General features: G+C 43.4%; 1 long non-coding RNA gene and 1 pseudogene across 2 annotated transcripts; one reads left to right on the forward strand and one right to left on the reverse strand.

The window, feature by feature from the left end:
- The first annotated feature begins 40 nt into the window (after positions 1 to 40).
- LOC123453339 lies at positions 41 to 23,580 on the forward strand. Of its 2 annotated transcripts, none has more exons than XR_006632736.1 (4): positions 41 to 82; positions 1,987 to 2,123; positions 18,768 to 18,839; positions 22,561 to 23,580. It is a non-coding gene; the product is annotated as an uncharacterized LOC123453339 (long non-coding RNA). The 2 variants fall into 2 exon arrangements; XR_006632737.1 differs by having other exon boundaries at positions 22,564 to 23,580.
- On the reverse strand, positions 13,644 to 14,369 carry LOC123453338 (annotated as a pseudogene).
- Positions 23,581 to 23,606: the final 26 nt, after the last annotated feature.

Below are 23,606 nucleotides of genomic sequence, written 5' to 3' on the forward strand. Positions count from 1 at the left end.
TGGGGGCGGCGCGGAAGCGGCTCCTCCGCCCGCAGCCCGCGTCTGCGCGACGTCGTGCGAGCGGCGGCCGCGGGGCCTCGGGGTGAGCGGCCGGGGCGGGCGGGGGCGGGGGCCGGGGGCGCGTCCCGGGCGGCGGCAGGGGCGCCCCGGCTCCGCGTCCGCGTCCGCGTCCGAGCGGCGAGCGCGCGTGCCCGAGCCCGGCCGCGCCCCTGCGCCGTCTTCGCGGAGAGCCGCGTCCTCAGCTCGGGGGCGGCGGCTTCCCGGGGGTGAACCCCGCTGCTTCTCAAAACCACTGGCCAGGCGCCGACACCGCTCTCAGTCGTCGCGAGGAGCGGGGGGCCCGCGGGGAACCCGCTGTCCGCTGGCGTCAGCGCGCTCGCAGGCGTCGCCCTCGGAGCGCATCGCGAGGCCCCGGGCGGCGCCGCGTCCCGGGAGGGAGGGAGGGAGTGGGGAGGCCGGCACGTTCTGCTTCTCCCCTGAAGACCCGCCTGGCGTGCCACCCACGCCACCATGCGAGGACTGCGATGAGCGGGATGGGTGCCCAGAGCTCGGAAGGACGCCTGGCAGCTGCCCAGTCCGCCCTGAGCGCGCCAATGCGGATGCCCACAGCGGCTGAGGCTTGAGGGGAACCGTGCCAAGGAAACACGCGGATGAACTCTGCGAAGACGCCTGCGTGCCCCTCTGGCCTCCGCCTGCACCCGCGGCCTAGGGCCTGCGCATCTGCACCCACAGGGCATATCCCCTCCCCACACACGCTCATGGGTTTCCCTCATATAAGGACATCAGTTACATTGTTCAAATGGGTTTTAGTACCCATAAACAGTTTAATTCTAAAGAAAACGACAATAACAAATATCCCTGGTACATTTCAATCAAATAATGCAGTGGACATGATGTTTTTGTGTGCCTTGACGACCTGTCTTATATAATTCGTTATGATGGCATTAGTAGAACTAGCTTTGTCCTGTAATCTTAGTCTCTCGTTCCTAATTAAATCTCCTTGCACGAGACATACTTTATGAATAGAAGAAATCAAGGGCCAATGTAGACAATTTATATCAAAACCAGTAATTGCAGTAATGGTTTGCCTAAAGCATTGTATGATGCCGGAGACTCACAAAGGCAACATCTAGTGAAAGAGAACTGCATTGAAAAATAATATTTTATTGAAAATTGCATCCTAAAATGTAAAATTATACTAAAGATGACTTCTAGGGATATAGAGGGATAGGGGGAAGGGGAGAAGAAATTGGGGGAAGCTGGACGTAGTGGCGCACGCCTTTAATCCCAGCACTCGGGAGGCAGAGGTAGGAGGATTGCTGTGAGTTCGAGGCCACCCGAGACTCCATAGTGAATTCCAGGTCAGCTTGGGCTAGAGTGAGACCCTACCTCAACAAACCAAAAAAAAAAAAAAAAAAGGGGAAGAGTATGATCAGAGTATATCACATGCATGCATTCAAATGTCAGAACGAACTCCCTTCATGTTGTACTATTCATACAAATGAAAAATATGAAATTAAAATACATCTCAAAGGGAAAGTGAAAAATAGAGTATCGTTTGTTATATACAGTAAAAATGTGATTAAGAAGAAACAGGGAGAGGTGGCTCAGCGGGTAAGGCACTTGCCTACAAAGCCTAACGACCCAGGTTGGATTCCCCAGTACCCACATAAAGCCATATGCATGTGGAGTTCAGTCACAGCAGCTAGAGTCCCTTGTGTGCCTATTCTGTCTGTCTGTCTCTCTCTGCGTGTGTGTATCTTTCTGTTTCTCTGTCTCTCTTTGCCTCTGTTTGCAAATAAATAGAGTATTTTTTGTTTAAAAAAAAGGAAGAAACATTTGACATGGATAAACATATCCTTTTGACAAAAATCAGTTCCCATGCTTGTGATTTTATGAAACTATGAGTAATTGTCACTTCTATCCTGATAGTATATGGCAAAAGCATTTTTATAACACTTTGGTGTGGCACTATGTGTTTTCTAGATCAAAAGCAAGCACTATGGAAGACCCTGATGACTTGACTTGGTCCTCTGAAGTGACCTCAGAGTGCAGTGAATTGTCCTGCCCTAATGATGAGGATGTTCTGTTGCTGATTGAACAACTGCGGATGGAGTGCAAAGGTAGGCTCGTAACACAGACACGAGGCCTCCGTGTCGAGTGCAGTGACGTGTGCACACGTTGCTTAGCAGCACGCTGTAGAACACGGATGTGTCTTGGTGCTATTCGTGTCAGAAACAGGCAGTGCATGTGGATAGAACGAGAGCTCTTGACTCTCAGCCAGGGCTCCAGTGATCCCCACTGGATTTTTTCCGTGCTAATAGCTCTGCCTGTCTCACCCGGCCTCTGTTTCCCTCTCGTCTCTTTACCCTGACCTGGTCACGTTGTGATTGGGTCAGCCTGGACTACTGCAGTAACCTTAGAGTGGTTTCCCTGCATTCCATCCCCCTGCTGAGGTCGGGGCATGATCATGACCTTTAACACTTCAGATACAATCCTGCTAACCCTTTGCCTAAGCCCAGCTCCCACTCTCATCACTGTAAGGTTGAAAAAGAAAATCTCGCCACGCGTGGTGGTGCATGCCTTTAGTCCCAGCACTTGGAAGGCAGAGGTAGGAGGTTTGCTATGTGCTTGAGGCCACCCTGAGACTACAGAGTGAACTGCAAGTCAACCTTGGCGAGAGAGAGAGAGAGAGAGAGAGAGAGAGAGAGAGAGAGAGAGAGAGAGGGAGAGGGAGAGAGGGAGAGAGAGAGGGAGAGGGAGAGGGAGGGAAAGAGAGAGAGGGGGGAAGGGGGAGGGGAGGGGGAGGGGGAGAGAGGGGGGAGGGAGGGGGGAGGGGAGAAGGGAGAGGAGGAAGGGGGTTGAGGGGGGAGAAGGAGGGGAAGGGGGAGTGGGGAGGGGGAGAGGGAGACAGGGAGGGAGGGAGGGAGAGAGGGAGGGAGAGAGAGAGAGAGAATCTCTTTCCTCTAGCTTTTCCCTGAATTTCTATTTGCCCCATCCGCTGTCTTAGATGTTTGTGCCTGTAATAGAGCTTTGTGCTTTCCATTGCTTTGCAGAGGGATTACTGATAGATGACAAAGTCCACATATACAAATCATAGTATTTGACAGGGTTTGGTGTCCATGGTAGACACATGGTCAGTCACCACAATTGAGATAGTTAACAAATTCACCATCAGAACATTCTCTTCATGTCCTTTCATATTCCCTTAAAGGCAAAATTGTGTCAAAGTACTTGTAGCATCTTCCACTCCCATCAGCACTATAGGGAAGTTCCAGTTCCTCCCTCTCTTCACACACATGTGCTATTTATTGTCAGTGTGTCTTCTTCATTGTAGTGGGTGTGTGTTTCTCAGGTCAGTGTGAGTGTGATGTACATCACACTGACCACTATTGATGTCTAACATCTCTCCACATTCCTGTTTTCCATTTGTATGTGTTCTTAGGTGAACTGTCTTCTCAAATCCCTTTTCACTAGAGATAATTAGGTTGTTTGTTATTTGTTGTGTTTTAAGTGTTATTACTAATATGCCAAATATCATTTTTTATCAGCTACCCAGTTTTGCTAGATTTGTGCTCCCCAGTTTGTGACCTTAGTAGTATCCTTCCTCACTAATGTTTTCTTTCTCCAGTGTTGATAATTGAACTTGGGAACTCACACATATTTAAATTTTTTAAAATATATTTAATTAACTTATTTGAGAGAAAGAGATAGAGAAAGGGAGAGAGAGAGAATGGTCATGCCAGGGCCTCCAACAACTGTAAAGGAACTCCAGACGCATGCACCCCCTTGTGCATCTGGCTTATGTGGGTCCTGGAGAATCAAACCGGAATCCTTTGGCTTTGGAGGCAAGCGCCTTAACCGCTAAGCCATTTCGGCACCCACACCTCATATTTATTAAGCACTGTACTACCAAGCTGTAGCCCCAGAGTTAGTTAAGGTGTCTGGTGGACTTCTAGCTCTGTCACTTAACTCAGGGGATCTGGTAGACTCTTCCTCAAATACTTCTGTTCATGTCCTATCCTGGAAAGCACTCCCAGAGAGGAGCTGGGGCATGGCAAGCCTCCATTCTTTAGATTCTGGTTTTTCTGTTATCATCTTCACTACCCAAAGTCCATTGTCTTGAATTGTTTGCTGTATGTTTGTTTGTGAGTGACAGGGCCTCACAATGTGGCTGAGACCTGCATTTAAAAAATTATTAAGACGGGCTGAAGAGATGAATTAATGGTTAAGGTGCTTGCCTGCAAAGCCAAAAGACCTAGGTTTGATTCCCCAGTGCCCAGGTTGGCCAGATGAACAAGGTAGCACATGCATCTGGAGTTCATTTGCAGTAGCTGAAGGCCCTGGTGTGCCCATTCTCTCTCTCTCTTTCTAATAAAAAAATAAAATAAAAATTTTTATATACTAAAATGAAAATCTAAATTTTATTTTTATTTATTTTTTTTCTTGACAACTTACATAATTGTAAACAATATCCCATGGTAATTTCTGCTCCCTTCCCCCACTTCCTCCTTTGAAACTCCACTCACCATCATGTCCCTTCCCCCTTTTGATCAGTCTGTCTTTTATTTTGATGTCATGATCTTTTCCTCCTATTATGATGGTCCTATATAGGTCATGTCAGGCACTGTAAGGTCATGGATATCCAGGCCGTTTTGTGTCTGGAGGAGCATTTTGGAAGGAGTCCTACCCTTCCTTTGGCTCTTACATTCTTTCTGCCACCTCTTCTGCAATGGACCCTGAGCCTTGGAAAATGTGATAGAGATATTTCAGTGCTGAGCACTCCTCTGTCACTTCTCAGCACCATGGTGCCTTCTGAGTCATCCCAAGGTCACTGCCTTCTGAAAAGAGAAGGTTCTCTAACCAAAAGTGAGAGTAGTATTAATATATGGGTATGAACATTAAGAGAAGTGCTTACTGGGCAGTTTGATAAGCACAGTATATACATTTAGCCAGACTGCAGCAGATGTTACATGCCTAGGGTTCATGACTACTCCTTTTGTAGGTTTTCAGTATCAGGGATGTAGTTCCTCCCATGAAGCGGGCCTCCAATCAAATTAGAGGGTGGTTGGTTTCCCCCATATCAGATGTGCCACTATTGCACCTGCTGGCTCATTTGGCCTGGATGGCCAAATATAAAGCTTGCAGTGTCCAATGTTGGGTATCTTTACTGGTGATTTCTCTGTCTCCCATTGAACTGCATACAGCATAGCTTTGTCCAGCTTTCTGTTAGCTTGTCTACATGGAGAAGGTTTGCAGCTCAGCTCCAGCAGGACTTCTCAGTGACCAAAGGCTGCTCAAATCCCTAGTCCACATATAAAGCCAGGTACATAAAGCAATGCGTGTGTCTGCAGTTTGTATGCAGTGGTGAGAGGCCCAGGCATGCCCATACTGTGTGTGTGTGTGTGTGTCTCTTTCACAAATAAATAAATTAAAAAACCTTGAGGGCTGGAGAGATGGCTTAGTGGTTAAGCGCTTGCCTGTGAAGCCTAAGGACCCCAGTTCGAGGCTTGATTCCCCAGGACTCACGTTAACCAGATGCACAAGGGGCACATGCGTCTGGAGTTTGTTTACAGTGGCTGGAAGCCCTGGCACACCCATTTTCCCTCTCTCTTTTCTCTCTCTCTCTCTCTGTCACTGTCAAATAAATACATAATGAACAAAAAAATTAAAAAAAAAACTTGAAATGCATGAATTAGGTTTGGAGATGCAAGTCAGTAGCAGTGCATACCTTACACATTTCAAGGGCCTGGATTCACTTTCAGCACTACTTAGAAATAATCAGCGTAATACTAATAATAGCTTTAATACTAGTGCATCATTTTTATATATTGTACCTATATATTGCACATTATCTGCAATGACAGCTAGAGAAAAGGATGCATTTGCTAAAATCTACTTAACTTTTAAGCATTTAAGTAATTACTCTTCCAAATATTTATATAGAAATCATACATTTTAAATATTTATTTTTATTTATTTATTTATTTATTTGAGAGCGACAGACACAGAGAGAAAGACAGGTAGAGGGAGAGAGAGAGAATGGGCACGCCAGGGCTTCCAGCCTCTGCAAACGAACTCCAGACGCGTGCGCACCCTTGTGCATCTGGCTAACGTGGGACCTGGGGAACCGAGCCTCGAACCAGGGTGCTTAGGCTTCACAGGCAAGCGCTTAACCGCTAAGCCATCTCTCCAGCCCAGAAATCATACATTTTAAAAGTTGGTAGGAGAATAATTGTGTTAAAATATACATTATAGATTTGGACTTGAAAATCACAAGCTGAAAGTCAAGGTAACAAAGGAAACAAAAAAATTGAACAGTTGGAGAAAAGCCTGCTAAGTACAAATTTGGTAAGATTTTCTCCTTTTTTTTTTTTTTTTTTTTTTGATTTTTCGAGGTAGGGTCTCACTCTAGCCCAGGCTGACCTGGAATTCACTATGGAGTCTCAGGGTGGCCTCGAACTCATGGCGATCCTCCTACCTCTGCCTCCCTAGTGCTGGGATTTCCTATTTTTTAATAATGATAAAAAAGCAGTTTTATTTCTCTGGCATTAGCAATGTTTTAGGCAGTAGAAAAGCTTATATTTAGAAGAGTATGTTTATACTTACAAATACTAGTAATTACTGCTGCTACCACCACTAGCACAAGTAGTCCTTGATAAGTATTGACTGGACTTCTAAAGTCAATGCTTTGAGTACTAAGAGTGAAATCAAAAACTGTGTCAACATGCCACCTTTTGGTTTTCTATTCCTCTGTTGAAGGCTGAGTGGGTTTCTTGCATCTTTCGGTTCTGGTTACAAAGGTTGCTCTGGACATTGGTGTATAATCATGTGACTGGATCCCCACTGATAATTTCAGAACAATTCTTAAAATTATGTTGATTTTCTTTAATTATTTAATCTAGGATTCTGTATGTATCTCTTTCATATTTTAATTACTTATTTGAGAGAGAAGCACGAGAGAGCATGAATGGGCATGCCAGGGCCTCTAGCCATTGCAAAGGAACTTTTGTACATTTGGTTTCATGTGGGTACTGGGGAATTGAACCTAGGTCAGTATGTTTTGCAAGCAAGAACCCTAACCACTTAGCAATCTTTCCCGCCCCTGAATATCTCTTTTAATATAAGCCTGTTTCAGTAAGATTTTGAGAGTAAATTGTTTACAATTTGCATTCCTCATCAAGAATGGGAACTAGGTCATTGCATAAGCATTGTTCCCAATGGAATGTGCTTTGCTCTTTGGATTTTAAAAAAGAAAGGAGATGGCAGTATAAACAGAAATGGCTGCTTGCTTTACTATGACCAGACAGAGAACCTAGTGCTCATAACACTGTGGGTTCAGAAACTATTTTTTTTCCTATTTTTTTCTATTCCATTCACTGTGTTAGTGACTAAGTAAAGAAGTCACCTTCGCGGGGAAGACTCCTGCACAGGTTAACGCACCTTCGAAATATTCTTTCCTTTATAGTGCAAGCTGAGCATGTCCAGAGACGTGTTCCGTCACTTTAATCTTGTACCTATGGGCTCTGAGCTTTTTAGCTAAACATGGCCAAAATACGTGGCTACTACCTTTCCTTCTGAAATTATGACCTTATCGGCTGGGGACATGGCTCAGTGGTTTAAAAATCCTATAGCCCAGGCTGTATTCCTCAATACCCACGTAAAGCAAGATGCACAAATTGGCAAAATGGCACATGAATTTGGAGTTTGTTTGCAATGGCAAGAGCTCTTGGCATGCTCTATTGTCTCTCTCTGTCTCTTCTTATAAATAAAGAAGATAAATAAATAAGTAAATAATGACCTTAAACTGAGCATTATTAGGGATTGGCCCACCCTGTATGAAGTCGTATATCCCCCCAATCCTCATGGTTCCTTTCTTCCTTTGTTCGGGGAGAGCATTGGCTTTAGCAATAACCCCTGTGCCCTCCTACCTGGTGCAGGTAGTGTGTTTTTCTGTTTCTTTTGGCTTTGTGCTCAACAAGATTCAAACCCACTGAATTTAGTTACAACTTGTGTCCTTCAAAGGTTTAATGGTCCAATATTAGACAAAATTGATGTGTAATTCAGTCTGTCAATGTTCTCATGTAGATGACCAGTAAATGTTTCAATTGTTTCATTTAATTTTCCTTTAAATAACAGTATTTTACATTTTGTACCTGTATCTGTGCCAGTATTTTTAAAATCTTTGATTTATTTTGAGAGAGAGAGGGAAGACATAGAGAATTGGTGTTCTTGGGCCTCCAGATGCTGCAAAAAAACTCTAGATGCATGTGCCACCTTGTGCATCTGGCTTATGTGGGTCCTGGGGAATTGAACCTGGGTCCTTTGGCTTTGCAGGCAAGTGCCTTAACCACTAAGTCCTCTCTCAAATCCTGGGTCAGTTTTTGATGCAGTAGAAGCCAGTTCAAAATTTTATGTCTCAAAGCAAAATGTAATCTGTTCCCAATCTACATTTTGGACAAGGCTCAGTGAGGACAGATTATCTTTTTCTACATTTGACATTGACTGGGGTGGCTTGAAGCTGGGCACTTAGAATCATCTTATCTCTAAAGCTTGGTTTTATCGCATGTTTGACAATTGACTCTGACTTTTGCCTGGGTCTTTAGCTGGGACCCCTACATGAGCATTCATAGTGTGGCTTGAGCTTCCTTGCAACATGTGGCAGGATTCTAAGGGTGAGCTTCTAGACAAATAAAAGTGGAAGCCATATCCCATTTTCTAAAATACCCTTAGAAGTCACCCAGAAGTCTCATGACAGTTTTTGTACTAGAATCCAGTAGCAATGGTCATCATTGAGGAAGAGGAACATCACAGGAAAAATACCAAAGTATAGAAGACATGTTTTAAATCTACTATTTGAAGAGCCATTATATTTTTTAAAGGCAGTTCTTGGGCTACAGGGATGGCTTAGCCATTATGGCACTTGCCTGCAAAGCCTAAGCACCCAGGTTCAGCTCCCCAGTACCCACATAGGTCAGATGTACAAGGTGGCGCATGTGTATAGAGTTCATTGGCAGTGGTTAGATGCCCTGGCACACTCCTCTTTCTCTCTTAAATAAAGAAAATATTTCTTTAAAAAGCAGTCCTTGGAAACTCCACACCACTGAAATCCCACCTAAGATTTGCTATTGTTGTGGCTTAGTACCTGTCTTTCATGTACATAAAGACTCAGAAGATTATAAGATAATGCTGTTGGACTAATTATTCTTGTTCAAAATCAATGCATGAAGCTGGGCGTGGTGGCGCACGCCTTTAATCCCAGCACTCGGGAGGCAGAGGTAGAAGGATTGCCCAGAGTTCGAGGCCACCCTGAGAATACATAGTGAATTCCAGGTCAGCCTGAGCTAGAGTGAGACCCTACCTTAGAAAACCCCCCCTCAAAAAAAAAACAACAAAAAACAAAAAGAAAATCAATGCATGGATCATGCATAAGCCTTTGTGCTGGGAGATGTCATCCCTCTTTGCATCATGACTTCTGGAATGCAAGTTAAATGTTATGAGATTTACAGTTCAGGGAAAGGATTATGAATTTAAGAATCCATAGTTGTAAGCTTTTTGTGTTAGGGTGCTATTCTCAATGTTTTGTTTTTGTTCTTTGGGCAACAAATTATTGATAGGGGCATATAAAACTCTGTAAAATGTCCCTAAAATTTCTTCAGAAAGTGAAGATAGAGAAAAGTGGTAAGAGGCTTTCTAAGGAGAAAGCCTTATGTTACGACATAAGGCTTCATGTTACGACAGAATCATAGCACAATAAAGGCAAAGATGAAGTGTCTGTATCAATGCTCATGAGTCTGTTTTGGTGACTCCTGGAGACCTTAACTGTTGACTCGGTGGTAACTCGCAGCAGCACCGGTGAGAGCCTGCTGGAGACCGCGCGGTTCTGCAGCTGAGGCCGTGTCCCGTGCTGTGTGTTTCCGTTAGCCTGCTCTCGGCCCCTTTCCTTATTACCAAAGCGTGTTACAATTCCATCCGTACAGAATGCGGACCTGACGGCAGAACTGGAAACCACACTTTCAAAAAGTTCACACCTGCATAAAGAAAACCAGGTGCTTCGACTGGAGCTATCAGCTATGAACACCACACAAAAGAAGTGTGAAAACCTGAGGAAGTATACAGAGAAATTGAAAAAAGAAATAGTGAGCCTCCGATGTTATATGGAAAGCAATATGGTAGAATGTAGTCAAATAGAACAATATAAATTGGAGGTTGAAGAGCAAACGAAACAAGATTTAATAGAAAAATTGAAACAAGTCAATCTGTTTTTACAGGTTAAATATCTATTATTATATGTTTTAATTATTTTCACTGAAAGTTATATTTTGGATGCATGTATGTATTTATTTCCTCTACTTATAGCAAGTTGATTTTTGGTAGGAAGATGATATCTGCTTCTCCTTTTAAATATTTCTATTACCATCATTTGACTATAGAAAATGATTTCCATTAGAGAATTACTTTATATTTAAGACTAGCCAGAATAAAACAAGAGGAAAAAGAGGATGTAAAAATTATATAATACATTTGAATTGTACTTAAGATACCTTGTTCAAGTTTTTCATTGTGAGTTAATGTATTGTCAGATTGCAGGAAAATATATCATAGTTAATAGCTACATAATAAGTACATAATAAATCATGAATAATAATTGCATGCCTACTAACATAAGAATGATTCTGAGCTGAGGCCATTGTTTCGTGGTACAGCGTGTGCCTACCATACACAAACTCCTGAGTTTGATTTCCAGTGCCACAATAATAATAATAATAATAATAATAATAAAGACAAATGATTATATATTTATAATTCAAGTTTCATGTAGCTTATATTAATGGCAAGCATGTTGGACTCTACTATCTTTTCGATGGGCTTTTTTGAGGTAGGGTCTCACTCTAGTCCAGGTTGATCTGGAATTTACTATGTAGTCTCAGGTTAGCCTTGAACTCAGAGTGACCCTCCTACCTTTGTCTCCGGAGTGCTGAGATTAAAGGTGTGCATTACCACACTCCGAAAACTCTGTTATCTTTTTTTCATGTATTTAAAAATTACTCTTGGAGAGCTGGGCATGGTGATGCATGCCTTTAATCCCAGCACTCGGGAGGCAGAGGTAGGAGGATTGCCGTGAGTTCAAGGCCACCCTGAGAAGACAGAGTTAATTCCAGGTCAGCCTGGACCAGAGTGAGACCTTACCTTGAAAAACCAAAAAAAAAAAAAAAAAAATTAAAAATTTAAAAATTACTCATTGAATGATTCAAAACTAAAGAATATAAATGTATAATAATTATTTGGATTATAAATATTTTTAAAGCAATTTCTTTCAATTTGTCTTAGACAAAAGCCATCTATGAGGAAAAGGAGAAAAAATTAATATTCACAGAAAATGCTTCATTATGAAGTCAGATGGAGCTCTGGATAAAAGATCTGGAATCTGAATTTTCTAGAATGAAAAGACAAGTTCATGTCAACCAGATAGCAATGGACAACTACAAGCTACCCAGAGGAAGTGAAACTTAGAAAATTATTAGCAAATAAACTAAACAAGTAAGTCAAAACATCACAGAAGACAAATTGGCTCATTAATTTGACTTAAGGGCATAAGTTTTAGTGAAGCAGGTTGTGGAGATTAGTGAGATGTAGAAAAATGACTAAAGAATATAGGGCTGGAGAAATGGCTTAGTGGTTAAGGTGTTTGCCTACAAAGTCAAAGGACCCAGATTTGATTCCCCAGCACCCATGTCTCTTGACATGGGGCACACCGAAGTGCCCATCACCACTGGCTGTCAGTAGCAGCTTTTTGGCTGGGTCCACAGCCATGTCAGCAAGGTACTTCTCATGCTGCCGCACATCCATCGAAGGACCCTCTTCTGCTGGTCCCAGAGCCAAATACCACCTGTGTCATCCCCAGTAGCTAGGACATTCTCATCCACCAGCAGCCGACCACTGATAGCGCTCCCATGAGCCTTGGAAATTCATCTTTCCATTTGGCCGTGCTCCACATTTAGAACATGGATTGCTTTGTCTTTGGAGACAGCAACAAGTTTCTATCCATCTTCAGAGAACACAGCTCAGCAAGACGTGAGGTGGGGCCCTTGTAGAAATTCTCTCGAAAGATCACCCCAATGCCAGAATGAGTGAACATAGAGGAGTTTATTACCCAGGGGCCAAAAAGCTTGAGGTCACCCTCCAAAGAAGCTTTGCCTTCCAGCGGAGATTTTATTTCCATTCTATAGTTCTCATAGCCAAGGGGAGGGGGAAGTGAACAAGCAAGATGTGGCAGTTTGCATATCAATCATTTCTGTAGTCAGGCCACCGTAACAATGAACTCCATTTTACTTTGTTTTAGCCTAAACTGTCTTTCCTTCCTATCATCCATTTGGGCCATTTCTGGACAGTTCCTTCTTTTTTTTTTTTCTTTTTTATCAAATATTCTTTAATTTCACAGACAACAATATGAAACAAGCACAATGGTTTTGCAGTACAGTTTCAAGGTGTATACAAATTAGAATACAGAGTTTAACACTTGTGTAACTGACATTTCGAACTTTAGATATCCATATAAAACTTACAATTTCAAATATTAGCCAATCTGATAACTTTCTCATAATATAAAAGGATGAGATGCAGATTTTCACTAAACTACATAAAATATTTAAAATAATCATTAAAACTCAACATTAGAATTTATAAAGATTAGCTATAAAAATATATTGGCAAGTCACTCTTCTTATAAAGGTACCATTCGCTACATTACAAATTAGTCTCTAACATAAAACTCCCTCAACTAGCTGCTCTATCTCAGAACCTGACAGCCCTTACATGAAGTTGATTGTAAAATTCTCTTGGAAAGCTTTGGTATGCATTTTCAGGTTTTATAAAAAGTATTCTCAGAGCTTTTGTAAACACTTCACTCTATTAAAGCACAAAAGTAATGGGTATCCAACAGCATTTAGGATAAAGAATCAAAAAACCAAATCAGTGTATATTTGTAAAAATCACCTTTACCAGAGTAGGCAAAAAAAAAAAAAAAAAAAAAACTATTTAAAAGTATCAAACTTTAAAACAGTTCTTTTTCCATTTTTCTGACAAAAAAAAAAGCTACAAAATCATCCCACTTCATTCATGTACCTTGCAAGCCTTTTAGGAAAAGACCTTAGAAACAGTTAACCCATTCTTAAAAATCCTCTCCAGTTCAACAAACTTACTTTTAAAAACTCATCTAAAAAACTTCACAATAGGACAGGTATACACAATCAGACCACATAATTTATATATTTAGTAATGTATCAAGTTTTCTTTTACATTTGTAATTTAGAATTTATTGGTAGAAATAAAATACACATATAACCATATACGACTGAAAAAGGCCAATCCCAAGAAACAGTAAGAAATGCGTACATACAGGGTAAATTGATTTACAAATTCAATTTACTAAATTTCACCTTATATACCATTTTTTGGATTGATTTAGAAAATTTGAATTGCTGAAGTTCACTTCTTGCTTCTTGAGGATGTTTCTTGTTTACAAAGCCCCCAGTTGTGCCAGTAGCTTCTTAAGGCCATTTCCCACTTCATCCTGTGACCAGGTCTCTTGCATAAAGACATTTATTTACCTTTGCATTGCAAAAACCTAAATAAAAATTAGCTTCACTTTTATAAAACTTTATAAAACTCCACTAAAAAGAAATCCGTCTAATTTTTGGGTTAGTCCACAAAAATACTTTCTTTTTTAAAAAAATCAAACACTTTTATGAGAATAAAGATCCTTCAAAGTTTTTAACTCTTCTATGAGAGTTTTATTTTGATTTTCCAGGACTGCAACTCGATTTTCCAGGCATTTGACGTACTCTTTCTTATTTCTTCAACATTCTCGAGGAGCTTCTCTGTTTTTCATCAATCTTATTTCTCTTTTCAATTGGGGGTCATCTGTTTTAGTTTCCTGAGAGGTAAGAGTGACAGGCGACGTCATCACCACAGCTTGTGGCAGTGAAGTGGCCGATGGTGTGGTGTGGATCTGGTATGTCTGCACATCTCCTGATGCAGCTTGCTGAGGATTGCCTGAATTTGTCATGGTTAACGTCTGGAGTCCCTGTACTCCGTCTGTGTCTGGACTGGCCAACTGCAAGGCTCCATTTGGGGCAATGGCAATGTACTGTCCTCTGCTGGTCTGGTAGATGGGAGTTGGAACAGACATAGAAGTAACAGCAGAAACGCCAGGGTTTTCTCCATCTCCTTTTCTGCTTCGTGTTTCTTCAGAAGAGAGGTCTTTCAAAATTTTTCTGTTGGGCAATATGAGAAATAGGAGCTCCCTGAACTGCGGAACCAGGCTGAGGAGCAGTCTTGGAAGTGTCACTCTTGTGGGAATCTTCCATAATCAACTGTGGCCATTGCCCAGCCGCTGTCCAGGGCAGACACGGTCCACTCCCCCTCCCAGGTGGATCCGAATTCACTTCCCGGTCCCCCTCTCGCGGCAAGGGCCTCACCTCTGTCTCGGGATTGGGTAGGGATGCGCAGGGCCACTTGAGAGCTAGCTGCCGCTCCTCTGCCATCCAGGGCCACCAGCTGTGGCATGATTGATACTAGGCCCGGGGCAAGGGGGGTCGCCAAAACCAGTTCCTTCTTTAGGATTTTTCCATTTGCTGACAAAGATAAGTTTTAGCTCCTCAGCAATTAACTGTTACAGCAACTCCGTGAGTCAGTTCAACTTTTAGCTTCTTTTCTACCACACCCTGAGGACCACAGCTCCTTGTTTTCTCCCTCTTGACAAGAGTAGGAAAAGACAAACACATCCCTGGCCACCAACAGGTCTAGAGTGAGATGGAATGCCAGCCCATTGGCAAGTGATTCCAGCACAATATCCTCCAAAGCCATGTTGTGTCTGTAACACAACATCAGAAGCAATTCTACCCTTCATTTGGCTCTTACATCCTTTTAAAAAAAAAAAACTGACAGACTTTCAATTAATTTAGTTATTAGAGAGAGAGAATGAGAGAGACAGGACTTCTAGCCACTGCAAACATACTCGAAATACATGCGCCACCAAGCGTCCGGCTCACGTGGGCTCAGGGGCATCAAACTTGGGTCATTAGGCTTTGTAGGTAAGCATCTCAACTGCTAAACCATCTCTCCAGGCCCCCCTTTTCTGGGAGGGGGGATTTAGAGGCAGAGTGTTTCTCTAGCCCAGACTGCTCTGGAATTCACCATGTACTTTCAGGCTGGCTTTGAACTCACAGCAATCCTCCTACCTCTGCCTTCCAAGTGCTGGGATTAAAGATGTACCACCACGCCCAGCCTCTTACAATTCTTTCTGCCACCTTTTCCACAATGGTTCCTGAGCCTCGGAGGGTGTGACAGAAATTTCTCAGTGCTGAACACTCCGCTGGCACTTCTCAGCACGATGGTGACGTTTGAGTCACACCAGTGGTCACTGCCATCGGAGAAGTTTCTCTAACCAAAAGTGAGAGTAGCATTAATACATGGGCAAAAACGTAAGTGTTTAGAGGGCAGTTTGATGTGCATAATGCATGCACTTAGCCAGGCAACAGTAGTAGTTACACCTCTGGGGCTTATAACTTCCCTAATTATAGGCTTTTGATGAGGTTTTCAGTACCAGGTGTGAATTCCCTCCTATGGAGCGGGCCTCTATTAAATCAGAGACAGTTGCTTTTTACATAACGAGACATGCTACCCTTGCGCCATCTGGCACATTTGACCTTGTTAGCTAGACATAAGACATGCAGTGTCCACTGCTGACTAACATCATTGATGACTTCTTTCTTCCAAAGGGTGCATGCTGTATAACTCTTTGCAATATTCTGACAAGAGCTAATTTTTTAAACAAAGTTTCTTATTAAAAAAGCTTTCAGATGCTTATTGGTATAAATTTCTGGTCAGTAACTGCTGAAAAAGAAACATTAACAAGATTGGCTGTTTTCTAGAAGTTAACACTTATGCTTTCTGTCATACACTACTGCTGCTCCACTGGGCACCTTTGGGCACTTGGTGAGTTAACTTCCCCAATTGTGATTGTTGCTGTTACCATTTGAGGTCACAACACCGTCCTTCAGAGTTTTATACTCTACCTAAAATCCTAGTTGTGATATAGGGAGAGATCAGCATAAAGGTTAATGAAAGTATAAGTCCTTGTTCCCTGTGAAGGCTGTGTGGGAGACAGACAGGGCGGGTCCCACCCCGGATGCATTGGTGCCTAGGCAGTGACCTCAGTGCTTTCACGGCTGCCTTGGCTGTTCTCGATCCCAGCTTAGCTGTCTCATTCTCCCCTGGAGGCTGCTCCTCTCTGTTCTTCCTCAATGCCAACTGCCTCATTTCTCACAGAAGATGGGAGAGTGTACAGATACCTGCAAATACCTTTAGGGGTGGGCTTTCAAATCCTTAAACTGATATACTAAGTACAAGCTTTCTAGTTCTTTGCGTTTTGTCTTTAACTGTGTATAATTAAGGAGTGCAATATGATGTTTCAGCATTCACAGAGTGAAGTGGCTGATATGGTCAGGCCAACTAACATAATTATCATCTCCCTTCATATGTGCTTTGCTTTGTCCTAAGACTGTTTTGTTTATTTAACACCAACTTCTGAGTGAAGATACAAAACTCAAAGATAATGTTTGGTCTTAGATGATCTACTTTTGTTTTTCAGATTTTATTCTTTTATTCCATCTTCCCTGTTCTTGTTTCCTTGGGCCCTCCTCTGTGGGGTTATGGGATTTATTGTGGGGTTATGAAGGCCTCCCTCAGTCCATCCCAATGGGATAGTATGGGGCCAATGCCAAAATATCCCCATTTGTGGCTCTTACAATCTTTCTGCCCTTCTCTTACACAATAATCCTTGAGAAATGTTAACTATAACCTTGAAAATAGATAAATGTTATGGTGAATCAGATGTCCCCCATAAACTCATGTGTTCTGAATGTTTGTCCCCAGCTGGTGGCAGTTTGGGAGGTGGGGCCTTGCTGGAGGAGGCGTGTTGTTGGGGGCAGGCTTAGGGGTGTTACAGCCAGCTCCATCTTGCTTGTGTTTGCTCGCTCCTCGCTCTCCTGCTGCTGTATTTCTACATGCTGTGGCAGAGGTGATGTCCAGCCTCTGCTCATGCCATGCTTCCCCTTGCCATCATGCTGCTAGTGTGGGGGGGGTCACAGATGCTGGAAACACGCCATTTGGAACTGATTTATGGGAAAATTTGGAAGGATTTGAATCCTTGGTCTGAGAGACTCAGAAAAGCTTAACTTTCCATAGCATGGACTGAAAATGCCCAGGTCAGTGTGATTCTTGGCAGTTATGCAGACTTTCGTCCTGCCGTCCACCCCACTGCCCCACTTTGCTCTCGCTTCCCGCCCAACTGGACTGGCCACACACAACCCCACCAGCGCTCTTCCTCTCCGCTAGCTGTTGGCAAGCACTCGTGTACTTGCGTGCTTCTGGTCTGCGGACGCTAGCTTGCATCTCCTCCACCAGACAAAGCCTTCCATACTGACACAGCAATGATACACACAAGTCCCTTCTGTTGTTCCCGTACTGCCCTGATTGTTCCTGCTGCAGTATCTGTGACCCTACGTGGAAACTGTCTGCATATCTGTTTTGTTTTTGTTTTTCCCTAGGTAGGGTCTTTCACTCTAGCCCAGACTGACCTGGAATTCTCTATGTAGTCTCCAGATGGCCTCAAACTCACAGCAGTCCTCCACCTCTGCCTCCCGAGTGCTGGGATTAAAGATGTGCACTACCACTTCTGGCATAATTGGATATTTGTGCATTGATTTTTTTTCTGAGGTAGGGTCTCACTGTAGCCCAGGCTGACCTGGAATTCACTATGGAGTCTCAGGGTGGCCCCAAACTCATGGCAATCCTCCCACCTCTGTCTCCCGAGTGCTGGGATTAAAGGCGTGTGCCACCACACCTGGCATATGATTAAATGTTTAGAAGGTGTCTTAAAATTTCAAATTCTCATACAAAGAACTGCTTCCCCTCAAATGTCTTATGCTTGTCTATATACTGCTTTCTGCAGCAAAATTACTCTATTTAGCAGGAGGCAGAGGTAGGAGGATCAGTTTGAGTTCAAGGCCACTTCTAAGACTACATAGTGAATTCCAGGTCAATCTGGACTAGAGTGAAATCCTACCTTGAAAACAAAACAAAAAACCTTGTTCAAATACCAAATACATAATTTTTCCATTGTTGTTTCTCAGACTCCTTCAATCTGGAACACTTTTCAGTCTTCCTTTTGTGTAGACTGCCCCTCAGTTGAAATTTTCTGATGCAGCATTGTGATGTTTTTTTTTTTTTTTTTTTGGCAAGAGTGTCACAAAAAAAAGCCAGGCGTGGTGGCACCTACTTCAAAAAGAGAGAGGGGAGGGGGAGGAAGGGAGAGAGAGAGAGGGAGAGTGAGTCACAGAGAAGTGAGTCTGTGCCTTTGTCATTGAATCTTGTCATTGTCATGTGACCTATTTGGATTCCCCTATTGTTTTGATATATAATATTGGAACCTGTTAGGTTTCTTCTCTGTGATGTTGTTTTGAAGTTTTATTTAGTGTTTGGGGCAGAGGTAATTTGTGACTTATGCAAGTACCTATTCCTCATCAAAATTTCAATTTATTTACATACAATAATGGGAATTCGTGGTTTATTTTACTCAGAGAACTATAACTTGTTAATACTTTTAAATTTCACTTCTCATTTGGACTTCAGCATCTGCATGCATGCATGTGTGCGTGTGTATGCATTGCTTGGGTAAGGTTTTATCTGGATTCATTTTTCAGATCATGAGATTATGGTGTGTGGGAGAATGTCTGAATCCAGGGCAGCTCAGTAGCGGAGAAGGGCTCAGAGAGGTAAGCATTATTTCTTTTCCTAATCCTGGTTCAGTTTGTGGAGTTTCTGCAAGTTATCACAACTCTATAGGCTTCAATTTTCTTTTCTTTTTTTTTTAGACTTTTTTATTTTTATTTATTTATTTATTAGAGACAGAGAGAGGGACAGAGATAGAGAGAGAGTGTGTGAGAATGGGCGCTCCAGGGCTCTAGCCACTGCAAATGAGTTCCAGACGAATGCGCCACCCTGTACATCTGGCTTATGTGGGACCTGGGGAATCGAACCAGGGTTCTTAGACTTCATAGTCATGAGCCTTCAGCACTAAGCCATCTCTCCCACCCTAATTAAGTTTCTTAATGAAACATTGACAGTCGTGGAGCTTGAACCTGGAGCTTCACACATGCTAGAAAAGACCTTCACCATTAAGGAGCTCCAACAAGGCAATACTACCTCATAAACATCGCACTGTTCAAATACCGAGGCAGAGCCCTTTAGTTTCACAAGGGTTAAAGAAAGTGTGGAGATTGCCAGGGGCATAGGCTTCAATTTTCCAAACTAGCAGTGCTAGGTTGAATATGATGACTTATCATTGCTTCTCAAAAGCACATTGGAATGATTTTCAATACCACTGTGGCTCTTGACAAGAGTAATCCATGTGACCTTAGTGGGCTGTTCCCACTGTGTGCGCTGCTATGAAGGGAAAAGAATGACTACTGTGATGAAAACTGTGGTGTAGTGCCAACTGGTTCTGTCCCACGCTGACTTCTATGATGGTACATTTTTTGGTCAAGTGTTCCACTGAGCTTCGGGCCTGTGGCTTGTGCCCTTCTGCCTTCCTGGGGTGGCACCTGGCCTGAATGGACGGATGTTGGAATGCAGGCACAACGGATGTACCCAGCTCCTGTGGGCAACAAGTACTTTGGTTTCAGGAGACACACATGTGACTCTTTGGTGCCCTCTCCTGAGGTCTGCTTGTTCTGACCCAGTTTATTTCCATTATATTTCTTTGTGGTGTGGCTTCCTGCCATTATGACACTTCAGTTTGAACTTAAAGGCCTGATGTGGGGCTACAGCATCTGTCCCCCCACTGCTTGTGAGACAGAAAACTGTGGCTGTGTTTGCATCTTCCTCCTGTTTGAAAGTCAGTGCAGGAAAATGATAACATGACAGTGATGGTGGTGGAGATGGTGATGGTGTTGGTGGGATAGCTGCCATTTAGTCACATCTCTGTGAAGTCCCTAGAGCTATTGGTGAGTCCAGGTTTTTGCTGTCTTATGGGGAGAGTCGCCAGGGTCACTGGCCAGTAAAGCTAGAGCTGGGATTTGCTCTTGTCTGCCTGGCCTGAAATATTTTTCTTTTATAGATAGGCTCTGATTCCCTGGGATTAAATCTGGCCAAAAAAGGGAGAGGGGCTGGAGAGATGGCTCAGGAGTTAAAGCACTTGCCTGCAAAGCCTAACCACCCAAATTTGATTTTCCAGTACTCCTGTAAAGCCAGATGCAGAGTGGCTCATGTGAATCTGGTATTCGTTTGCAGTGGCCCTGGTGCACCCATTCTGTCTCTCTGCCAGGCATGGTGGTACATGCCTTTAAGGATCCTTTAAGGTGCCTTTGAGGCCAGCTTGAAACTACACAGTCAACTCCAGGTCACGCTGGGCTAAAGTGAGACCCTACTTCGAAAAACCAAAAATTTAACTAATTAGTTGTTTTTGTTTTTTTTTTAATCACCATGCTAACCCTGGTAAGTGGATGTTCTGCTTCCTGGTGTCAGAATTCCCCATATGCTCCTCCAGTCTTCTGGGCTCTCCTGACATCTTGACTGTCCCCAGACCCAGGCATAGTGGAGGATCTAGGTGCATGTCATTGTCCTTATCAGTCACAGCACTTGGGAGGAGCACGTCTTCATCCTGTGTGCAGCCCTGGGACAGGGATCTTGGAGATAGAAGCTGACTGGAGGGACCCACACAAGCATGACGAGGAACCATGCTAAAGGACATACTGGGCCTGGGCCTCTGAATTAAAGGGCAGATAAGCATGGACACTGAGTTTAGTACAACGGAGAGACATAGCATTAGTGAGCTAGAAGAAACTGGAAGCCCCCAAGCTGGGAGAGTGCTCTCGTTCATGTTAAAACAAGACGTTCTCCCAAGTCACCTGTGGTCAACTTGGCATCTGTCCGCAGCATGAGCACACTGTCGCAATGACGTGCTCTGTTGTGGTTTGTTCTGGGTTCTTCATGGTTGTTACTAAGCTTTCAGGGATCACCCCTCCACTGAGAGCAGACCTCCCAGAAAGGCCTGGTCAGAGCTGGCCCTCACTGACTGTTGGCTTCCTCCTCTCTGGATCCCCCTTTCATCACACGCCTCCCTGAGCCTGTTTCTACCTCTGTGAAGAGGACTTAGCACCATTACCCCTGTGTTCATCGGCTTAGCCCAGTAGTTGGGGGCAGATTCTGTAACCAGACAACCTGTGACCCTAACCCGCAACCTGAGCTCTGCACACTATGATCTCTTTGATCTGAGGATGGCCCTCAGCTTTTCTATGCCTTGGTTTCCCCATTTATGAAATGTGGATGTCAGAAGGCTCTCATGGGATTGTTGTGAAGAGCAAAGGCACTGGTCCACATCAAGTGTTAAGCAGTTCAGGTAACTACAGTCCAGTGGACAGCAGTGTTTAGCTGTATGTTTCAGGCCATGGAGGTTTTGCAAGGCCTGATCAGGAGAGACGTGCTGGTTCATGAAAGTGGCTAAATGTAGCTTTGGGGCCACAGACTAGACTGGCATTATAAGAGGGAGTCAGAGACAGTGAGTGCTCCACTGTGTCACTGAGAAGTATGGGTAGGAAATAACTGAATCACATAGGCTTAAGTGTACCTCCAAACTGATCACCAAGAAGTCCACAGCTCAGGGCCAGAGAGATGGCTCAGCAGTTAAAGGCGCTTGCTTGCAAAGCATGCCAACATGGGGTTGACTCCCCATCATCCACATAAAGACAGATGCACTCAATAAGGGCCCCTGGAATTTCCATACACATGCACATAAATAAAATTTAAAATAATAAGGGTTACCCACTTGGAACCTCTCTGAACGTGGGAACTGTTTGCTATACTTACTGAAAATCTTTAACTTAAAAAATTAAAGGTCTACTGGGTCTGGAGAGATGGCTCAGCTGTTTAGACATTCATTGTCATCTTATTCTAGAACTTTTAAAAAATATATTTAGGGCTGGGGAGATGCATTAGTGGTTAAGGCACTTGCCTGAGAAGCCTAAGGAGCCAGGTTCAATTCTCCAGGTTCCATGTAAGCCAGATGCACGTGGTGGTACATGAGTTTGGAGTTCATTTGCAGTGGCTAGAAGCCATGTGTGCCCATTCTCTCTCCTCTCTGATAAAAATAAATCTTTAAAATATATTTATTTGCATGGGGGGAGAGAATGTGTGCACTGGAATCTCCTGCTGCTGATAAGGAACACCAGATGCATGGGCCAGCTTACACATCTGGCTTTATATGGGTCCTGGGGAATTAAAACCAGGCTATCAGTCATTGCAAGCAAATACCTTTAACCTTGAACCATCTCTCCAGCCATAATTTCTTTTATTTCCTTGACTTCTTTAATAACCCATTCACATTCAATACATAGTTTAATTTCTATGACTTTGTTATAGTGGTGTTTTACACGTTTTGCTTATTTGTCACTTAAAAAATTAAATTTCTTTTGCTTTTTCTTCTTTCTTTGGCATCAGTAGTGTTGCTACCTGTGCCAGGTGTACAGGATATAGGTTGACAAGGACACAGCAGCACAGCCACACAGCCGGATACTGTGATGAGGAGGCGACGTGCAAGGTGGCTTTGCCCAGATGGGACAGATCTGCTCATGCTTCATGGGACTCCACGCGGCCATGAGCCTGCTGCATAAGCAAAGACAAAACTCGACTCCACTGCATGTGAAATGAATCTTATGAAGATCTGAGATGACTTCAATGTCATCAAGTTGTTCTGGGTTCTGGAACAGAGAATTATGTCTACTTCGTAGTGGAACTAGCAAGTGGAGGGGAAGTACTGCATCACATCCTAGTGGCGGGCTGAAGGGAGGGGGAAGCCTGGAGGTGGTTCAAGAAAATTGTTTGCACTCTGCTCCACTGTCAAAGCAATGGCATTGTGTCCAGAGATCTTAAGCTGCAGAACATACTAGTGGATAGCTGAGGCAACATGAAGATCGCTGAATTTCGAGTGAAGGTCTCAGGAGGACAGAAGCTATACACAATTTGTGGAACTGTCCTCTACTGTGCCTCACAAATGTCCAGGCAACAAAAAATAGGATGGGTCGAAAGAGACTATCTGGAGCCTAGGCGTCATGCTGTTCTTGGTGGTCACAGGGCTCCTCCTATGTGAAGTGGACATGGCACACTATGTGGCTGTGACCATTCTCAGAGTCTGTGTGGGATGACTGAGTGTTAAGATGGCTCTGTAACTGTGGTCCCTGGAACTTCCTAAAGCTTAAAGTGGGGAGGAAAGCAGAGAGTGGAAGGAGAGCCAGGCACAAGTCATCCACTTCCTGGTTTCAGTGTTTGGGTGGTATTGTTCCCACCACTGGGATTTGGGGGGATACCGTTCAATGAAGGAACTCAAGATGGAGATGAATTTGCAATATCCCAGTCAATGCGCAACTGGGCCCATCCCTTCCAGATGCCAACTCAAAACACCCAGAGCAGACAGAAGTCACTGCACTCTTACATGCCAAATAAATTCTTTTTATTAAGTGACCTTAAATTCCTTAGATGTAGTAATA

This window comes from Jaculus jaculus, chromosome 11 (genome assembly GCF_020740685.1).
Source record: "Jaculus jaculus isolate mJacJac1 chromosome 11, mJacJac1.mat.Y.cur, whole genome shotgun sequence".
Classification (NCBI taxonomy): Eukaryota; Metazoa; Chordata; class Mammalia; order Rodentia; family Dipodidae; genus Jaculus; species Jaculus jaculus.